This window comes from Oxyura jamaicensis, chromosome Z (genome assembly GCF_011077185.1).
Source record: "Oxyura jamaicensis isolate SHBP4307 breed ruddy duck chromosome Z, BPBGC_Ojam_1.0, whole genome shotgun sequence".
In the NCBI taxonomy this organism is placed as follows: Eukaryota; Metazoa; Chordata; class Aves; order Anseriformes; family Anatidae; genus Oxyura; species Oxyura jamaicensis.
In genome coordinates, this window is record NC_048926.1 from 82,101,797 (window position 1) to 82,109,719 (window position 7,923).

Sequence of the window (7,923 nt, forward strand, 5' to 3'; positions counted from 1 at the left end):
AGCTTTTGATGGTGTCCAAGGAGGAGACTCCACCACCTCTCTGGGCAGCCTGTGCCACTGTTCCATCACCTGCACATCACAGAATTGCTTCCTAGTGTTCCGGGGGGACATTCTGTGTTCCAGTTTGTGACCATTGCCTCTTGTCCTGGCACTGGGCACCACTGAGAAGGGCCTGGCTCCATCTTATCTGCACCTGCCTTCAGGTGTTTATAGACATTGATGAGATTCCCCTTAAGCCTTCTATTCTGCAGGCTGAACAGTCTCAGCTATCTCATCCTTTCCTCATAGGAGAGATGCTCCAGTCCCTTTTGCATCTTCATAGCCCTTTGTTGGACTCTCTACTGTAGCTCCATGTCTCTCCTCTAATGGGGACTGGACACTGTACTCCAGGTAAGACCTCATCAGTGCTGAACAGAGGGGAAGGATCACTTCTTTTGACCTGTTGGCAACACTTTGCCTAATGTAGCTCAGCATGCTGTTAGCCTTCTTTAACTCTAGGGTTCCTGATCGACTTGGTGGCCAGCAGGATCCCTGGGTCCCACTTTCAAGGCTGCTTTCCAGCTGGGCGGCCCCAGCAGTTATGCACGTGTGGGGTTGTTCCTCGCCAGGGACAGGTCAAGGAGCACTTGCCTTTGCTGAACTCCATGAAGCTCCTGTCAGCCCTTCTCTCCAGCCTCTTCGGGGCCCTCTGGATGGCTGCATGACCCTCTGACACATCAGCCTCTTCACCTAGTCTGTGTTATTTGAAAACCTGAGAGAGGATATGCTCTGCCCCAACATCCAGCTCATTAATGAAGACATTAAACAGCAAATTAGATGTTAAACTGGACCCAGCATGGACTCGTGGGGCACACCACTAGACTTTGTGCCACTGTTCACCACCCTCTCTGTCCAACCGATAAGCCACCTTTCAATCTACCTCACTTCTGCCTGTCCAGCCTGTGAAGCTTGTGGATGGCATTGGCTGAAGTGACCGTAAAATGGTGGAATCCAAGATCCATAAATTCAGGTTAAAAGGATGGGAGGGAAATAAATTAAAAAAACAAGATCACAGACCTGGACTTTTGCCTATTCAGGAATCTGGTATTATCCCATGGGAGACCATCTGAGACAGAAGATGCATCCTGGAGAGCTGACGGATTTTTCAAGGATCACCTTACCCAAACTGATGAAGTAAGAAGGTGGCAGGAGGTCTGTATGTATGAACAAACAGCTCCTGATAAAACTCAAACTTAAAAAGGAATCAATAGGAGGTATAATCAGGGACAAGCTGACAACAGTACCATAGGATGGGAACTTCAGAAGAAGTCCTCATGGGCACAGTCCTGCACCAGAAATGGCCCATCACTGACAGGTGAAAGACTTTCTCATCTAGTGGAAGTCTTCTTTCCTCTACAACTGGAATAATGGCAATGACCGTTCCCTTATAAAAACACCCAGAGCTACGACGAAAGGGTCAATATTGATCAACCATAGACCTTGGCTTAAAATTGCAGAGTCCTGCTGTACATGTGAATGTGCAGCAGATTCTCTTTTTTATTATCTGTGTAATTTAGAAATAGCTGAAGATCAGATGTGGACCAGTGCACATTATTATTGCCAATATGAGTTTAAATTGCTCTCCTTGAATTATTTGGCTTAACTTATCTTCTTCATCCTTGCTTTAATTTTTTGCTGTTTTAGGGTCAGATGCTGCCACGTGTGATGAGTGGGTCATTTTTATGACCGTAGGCCCACTCTCATCTGTGGAGTTCATTTAGTTTAAATGTTACAACAATTAGGCTGAAATGACAAACTTAAAGAAAATTCATCTTTGCTTCTCAGTGAAGACTCTTTGCAAGCACACGATGGCCTTTACTGCGGGCATTTTCCTGACTGCTAAGGAGAAGAACTGATATGTAAATGAAAAGCTGGATGCAATGCATGCTTCGAAGGGGTTTCACCTTGCTGGTCCTTGGCTGTGTAAAAACATGGTACCCAGGCAAAGCCAATTGTTCCTAAACTGGACATCTACTCTGGCCTTTTGCAGGAGGCTGGTAGCCTCAGAGGTATTGCCTCCCATCCTGAAACAGATAATTGCAAAGGGAACTGGCCTTGTAATCATTCCTCTGGCAGACACAGCCTGAAGCAGCTAATGAGCTTTCTGTGCTCAGGGAAGTTGGTAATGCAGTTAACCAAAATGCAGTTTTTTATCATGCCATCTACTGGATGATAATTCCCTGTGAGAAAGAGCAGGGTACATTTGATGTGTGCATGATAAATCGAGGCAGAGTAGTTAACAGCACTCACGTCAGAGCTCATTGTATGCAAAGGGGGTCCTTGCTCGACCATGTCTTCTGACCGATACCCATGCCCCGTCAAAGGATGCCAAAGGATGAGGTCTTTATAGTGAGGGGTGTAGGACCAAACGTATAGGTTATTAGAAAATGTGAAGCTCTGAATATGACTCCCTAGGCCCTGATACCGAAAGTACTTACCTCATTTATTATTATTATTATTATTATTTTTAATGCAAAGTGTCTGAATTTGGACAGTGTTTCAACAGGTAAGTGACTACTTCTCTCCTTTCTGAGAAGCTCTACAATAATTATATACTAACTTTACAGCAGCAGCTGCCTGGGCCAATTTCTAATCTCCACTCCCACTGTGGGACATTGCACCCTGTACACACAACTTTTTCAAAGCGAACAATTTCACTGAGTTGTCTCAGTTTACATTCTAGTTCTTGAAATATTCTGTACTGCTGAGAAGGAATTATTTCTCCCTTCACCTCTAAGAGAAAACTGATGTTTCATTTTTTATTGTTATTCTAGGACATAGGCTTTAAGCAAAACACTAAAAGCAGTACCTACCTTCCTGATGCTTTAAGCAAAACACTAAAAGCAGTACCTACCTTCCTGATGCTTTTAAGGAATTTATTTTCTCACCCTTTTATTGCAAAAGCAAGCCAGTGCTCCGTAGGAAGCGGTGTCCTGTAGTGCCTCTAAAACTGCTGCCTGAGTGCCCTCAGATCCATGAATTCTTTCTTCTGACTTTTATGGATATCCTAGGTTCACACTCAGCAGTGATGGCTGGAGCACAACTCAGAAGAAGCATCCTCTATTTTGTGCTGTTAAAAATGATGGCTGAGCTGGAAACATGGGCACTGTTAGCAGACTTCAGGCTTACAGTAAGGCTGTAATTGCTGCCCACTGCCTCTGCTGAGCTGCCATTGGTGACCAAACTGGATGACGTTTGTCACCTCAGAAAACAGGAGATTCTGAAAATTACCAGAGTGAGTGTGTAGCCATGTCTTGTTCATGACGAGAAGAGTATGTCTGGTTATTACCCAACATTTGCTAAGTGTACCAACTAATGGAGCGAGAGACATGAAAGATTTTCATAGGCCATCTGGAATGTAATTCAAATCTAGCCTGACGGAGGTCATGTTAAGTAAGATGAATTTTTATCTCTCCTTTCCTTTAAAATATCAACCTTTGTCTTCTAAAAAGTTACTTTAAAAGTGATAGTTAGGTGGTACCTGGATGTCTTACTAACTGGATGAATTTACTGACTCCTTGAGGACTAAAGATGTGTCAGGTCTTCCAGGAACCAGCTGGGACAAATGCATATTTCTTGGTCCTTCTTTTTGAATAAAGCTCTGGGTTTAGACACTGTGGACATGTGAAAGCATTTTGTGATGGAAACTTAAATTACAGAATCACAGAATCATCTAGGTTGGAAGAGGCCTCCAAGATCACCGAGTCCAACCTCCGACCTAACACTAACAAGTCCTCCACTAAACCATATCCTTAAGCTCTACATCTAAACGTCTTTTAAGACCTCCAGGGATGGTGACTCCACCACTTCCCTGGGCAGCCTATTCCAGTGACTAACAACCCTTTCGGTAAATAAATTCTTCCTAATCTCCAACCTAAACCTCCCCTGGCGCAACTTTAGCCCATTCCCCCTCGTCCTGTCACCAGGCACGTGGGAGAACAGACCAACCCCCACCTCGCTACAGCCTCCTTTCAGGTACCCGTAGAGCGCAATAAGGTCGGCCCTGAGCCTCCTCTTCTCCAGGCTGAACAAGCCCAGCTCCCTCAGCCGCTCCTCGTAAGACTTGTTCTCCAGGCCCCTCACCATCTTCGTAGCCCTTCTCTGGACTCGCTCGAGCACCTCCATGTGCTTCTTGTAGCGAGGGGCCCAAAACTGAACGCAGTACTTGAGGTCCGACCTCACCAGAGCTGAGTACAGGGGGACAATCACTTCCCTGGACCTGCTGGCCACGCTGTTTCTTATGCAAGCCAGGATGCTGCTGGCCTTCTTGGCCACCTGAGCACACTGCTGGCTCCCATTCAGCCGACTATCAACCATCACTCCCAGGTCCTTCTCCGCCTGGCAGCTCTCCAACCACTCATCTCCCAGCCTGTAGCTCTGCTTGGGGTTGTTGTGCCCCAGGTGCAGGACCCGGCACTTGGCCTTGTTGAACTTCATGCAGTTGACCTCAGCCCATCGGTCCAGCCTATCCAGGTCATCCTGCAGAGCCTTCCTACCCCTGAGCAGATCAAAACACGCACCTAACCTGATTGCCCGCAACTGCCGCATGATGACACCCCAGGTAATCTGCTCCATGATCTTCCCTGGCACTGAGGTCAAACTGACAGGCCTGTAGTTTCCCGGGTCAGCCCTCCGGCCCTTCTTGTAGATGGGCGTCACATTTGCTAGCCGCCAGTCAGCTGGGACCTCCCCCGATAGCCAGGACTGCCGATAAATGATGGAAAGCGGCTTGGCCAGCTCCTCTGCCAGTTCTCTCAGTACCCTCGGGTGGATCCCATCCTGCCCCATTGACTTGCGTACATCCAAATGCTGTAGCAGGTCGCCAGCCATTTCCTCGTGGATTGTGGGGGCCACATTCTGCTCCCATCCCCTTCCACCAGCGTACTGGGCGTCCAGAAAACAACTGGTTTTGCTGTTAAAGACTGAGGCAAAGAAGGCGTTAAGCACCTCAGCCTTTTCCTCATCTCTTGGCACTAAGTTTCCCCCTGCATCCAGTAAAGGATGGAGATTCTCCTTAGTCCTTCTTTTTGTGTTTGTGTATTTATAAAAACATTTTCTGTTATCTTTAACAGCAGTAGCCAGGTTGAGCTCCAGATGAGCTTTGGCCTTTCTAATTTAGTCCCTGCACAGCCTTACAACATCCTTATAGACCTCCTGAGTGGCCCGCCTCCTTTTCCAAAGGTCATAAACCTTCTTTTTTTTTTTTTCCTAAGCTGTAGCCACAACTCTCTGTCCAGCCAGGCTGGTCTTCTTCTGCACCAGCTTTTCTTTGGGCACGTGGGGGCAGACCGCTCCCGAGCCATTAAGATTTCCTCCTTGAGGAGTGCCCAGCCTTCCTGGACTCCTCTGCCCTGCAGAGCTGCCTCCCAGGGAACTCTGCCGTGATGGCAACCAAGTCATAGCCTGCCTGCTGCATGACGGCTTCCAGCTCCTCCTGCTTGTTGCCCATGCTGCCTGCATTAGTGTAGATGCACTTCAGTTGGACCATTGCCTTCTCCCCCAGCCCTGACATTGTTCTCCCTGGCACACCTCTAATGAACCCTACTTCATCGTCCCCCCTCTTACCTAGCCTAAAGCCCTCTCAATGAGCCCTGCCAGCTCCTGGGCCAGGATCCGTTTTCCCCTCAGAGTTAGGAGGGACCCATCTGCAGTTATCAGGCCTGGGGACAAGTGAAGCGCCCTGTGGTCAAATACTCGGTTCTAACCACAATAAGGTTATATTATTGCTTCTTTTTTTTCCTTTTTTTTTTTTAAGTCTCAATTTCAAGTGAGCATTTTCCTAGCTTTCTACATTGCAGTCGTCACTAACATGCAGACAAAATGATAGAATAGTATATATAATGTTTTTTGTTTGTTTGTTTGTTTGTTTGTTTTTTAAAGAAATTCCCTGAAAGAGCAGCCAAATCAAACAATTCTTTTTATTTATTTATTTACTTTTCCTAATTATTTTTTCCAGCTCAGAGAATTGGTTCTGTGGCTGCAAAAGTTCAGTCTATTAAGTCAAAGAGGTTATTACTTGAGGAAGGCCTGTGAGATCAAATTTCTAAATGCCTTAGGATTATGTTTCTGTTTTCATTTGTTCTGTTTGTTTCTGTTTCCCTTTTTTGATCTCTTACTTTTCCTTTTTGGGTCTGATGTATCGCTTTGTGAATTTTTAAGTAATTGCTGGTATTGCAGCTCCTACCTGAACAGGTCATCTCTCCCTTCATGCCAGTAAATGTTCTGGTCAGCATGAATCCCAGACCACCGCAGGTTCCCCTGTGCCTAAATTACTGCATTCAAGGGTAAAGAATCTGTTGCCTAATTCCTAGGTAGCACGTGGGTCTGGGGTGTGCTGCCTGAACATTTCAGCCACTTGTTCTGTCCAGAGACTGGAGCTAACGGGGATGTTTTAGCCCACAGCTTCCCTAGAGATAACTCTCAGAATACTTTAGGGAGACTGATTTTGGCAGTGTCCATGAGGGAGGGGAGGAGCACCCAACCCAAGGCCTGCTGAGGCATTCTCATCGGTCTTGGAGACTTGGGGTGAGACTCTGACCTCACAGAGTCTCACAGAGCCATGATTTTTTTCCTATGACTCTGCTCCGATACTCAAAGGACAGAAGAAGTTGGCTTTCCACCACGTCTCTTTCTCACAAACCAGTTTATCTCCCTGATGTTCAGATATCCGACTTTGGCCGGTGGGTTTCTCACTTAAAAGGGCTAGAAAAATAACATTTCCAGGAAAGCACCAAAATGAGGCAGTCTTGGAGCTGCTTCTCAGCCTGGCACTTCACTTTAGTTTCTCTGCTTCTGAACGAAGATAAATTATGGGAAATTTTATAGCTCTTGGTTTTGGAAACTGCCTCTGCCTTTATGGGAGGTAGATTCGAATGTCTTCTTCCATCGCAGACTTTGGGATTGTCAGAGGATTGGGAGAGTCAACAAAATCTCCAGTTCTGAAAATGTTTTGAAACAGAAGGTATTTTGAAGTGTTTTTTAAAGCCTTGCATAGTAAGACTTTAATCTAATTGAGCAATTCTGAAAATTTTTTTTGCCGGTAAGACGTAACCATAAATATTCACAGGCAAGAGATCTTTCCAAGTTACAAGTAGCTCATTAATGTCCTTTTAATGGGCTTTGTGAGCACAACCTGAGCACCAGAAAGCTACGCATGTTCCCTAATAAGGCACTTCCTGATGACAAATAAGAGCTGTGATCTTTGTGTTTCAATTCCCAAGCCTTGGTTGTTTAAGCTAAATGAAGAGCTCTGCTAGCTGGCCGGAAAAAATTGTGTGCTCCCTAAACTACAGCCAGTCAACAGATGTCAGTGTGTTCATTCTGACAGAGCTCAATGGTGCTTCCACAACGGCAACGTCAAAACCCCACCGACGGCGTGGGGGATGAGAGGCAGCACCAAGCTGCCGTGACTACAAAGGTGCTTGCTGTTAGCAAGCCACAAACTGTCTTTGCCTTGCACTCCGGAGGAAACGCAGCAGCATGGTATAGTCAAGAGATAAACGATAAGGGACTGTTGCTTTTTCAAAATGTGAAAATTTTATTGCCAGGCTGAAAAATAAAACTACTCTTTCTTTTCTTTTCTTTTCTTTTCTTTTCTTTTCTTTTCTTTTCTTTTCTTTTCTTTTCTTTTCTTTTCTTTTCTTTTCTTTTCTTTTCTTTCCTTTTCTTTTCTCTTATTTTCTTTCCTTTTCTTTTCTCTTCTTTTCCTTTCTTTTCCTTTCTTTTCTTTTCTTTTCCTTTCTTTTCTTTTCTTTTCTTTTCTTTTCTTTTCTTTTCTTTTCTTTTCTTTTCTTTTCTTTTCTTTTCCTTTCTTTTCTTTTCTTTTCTTTTCTTTTCTTTTCTTTTCTTTTCTTTTCTTTTCTTTTCTTTTCTTTTCTTTTCTTA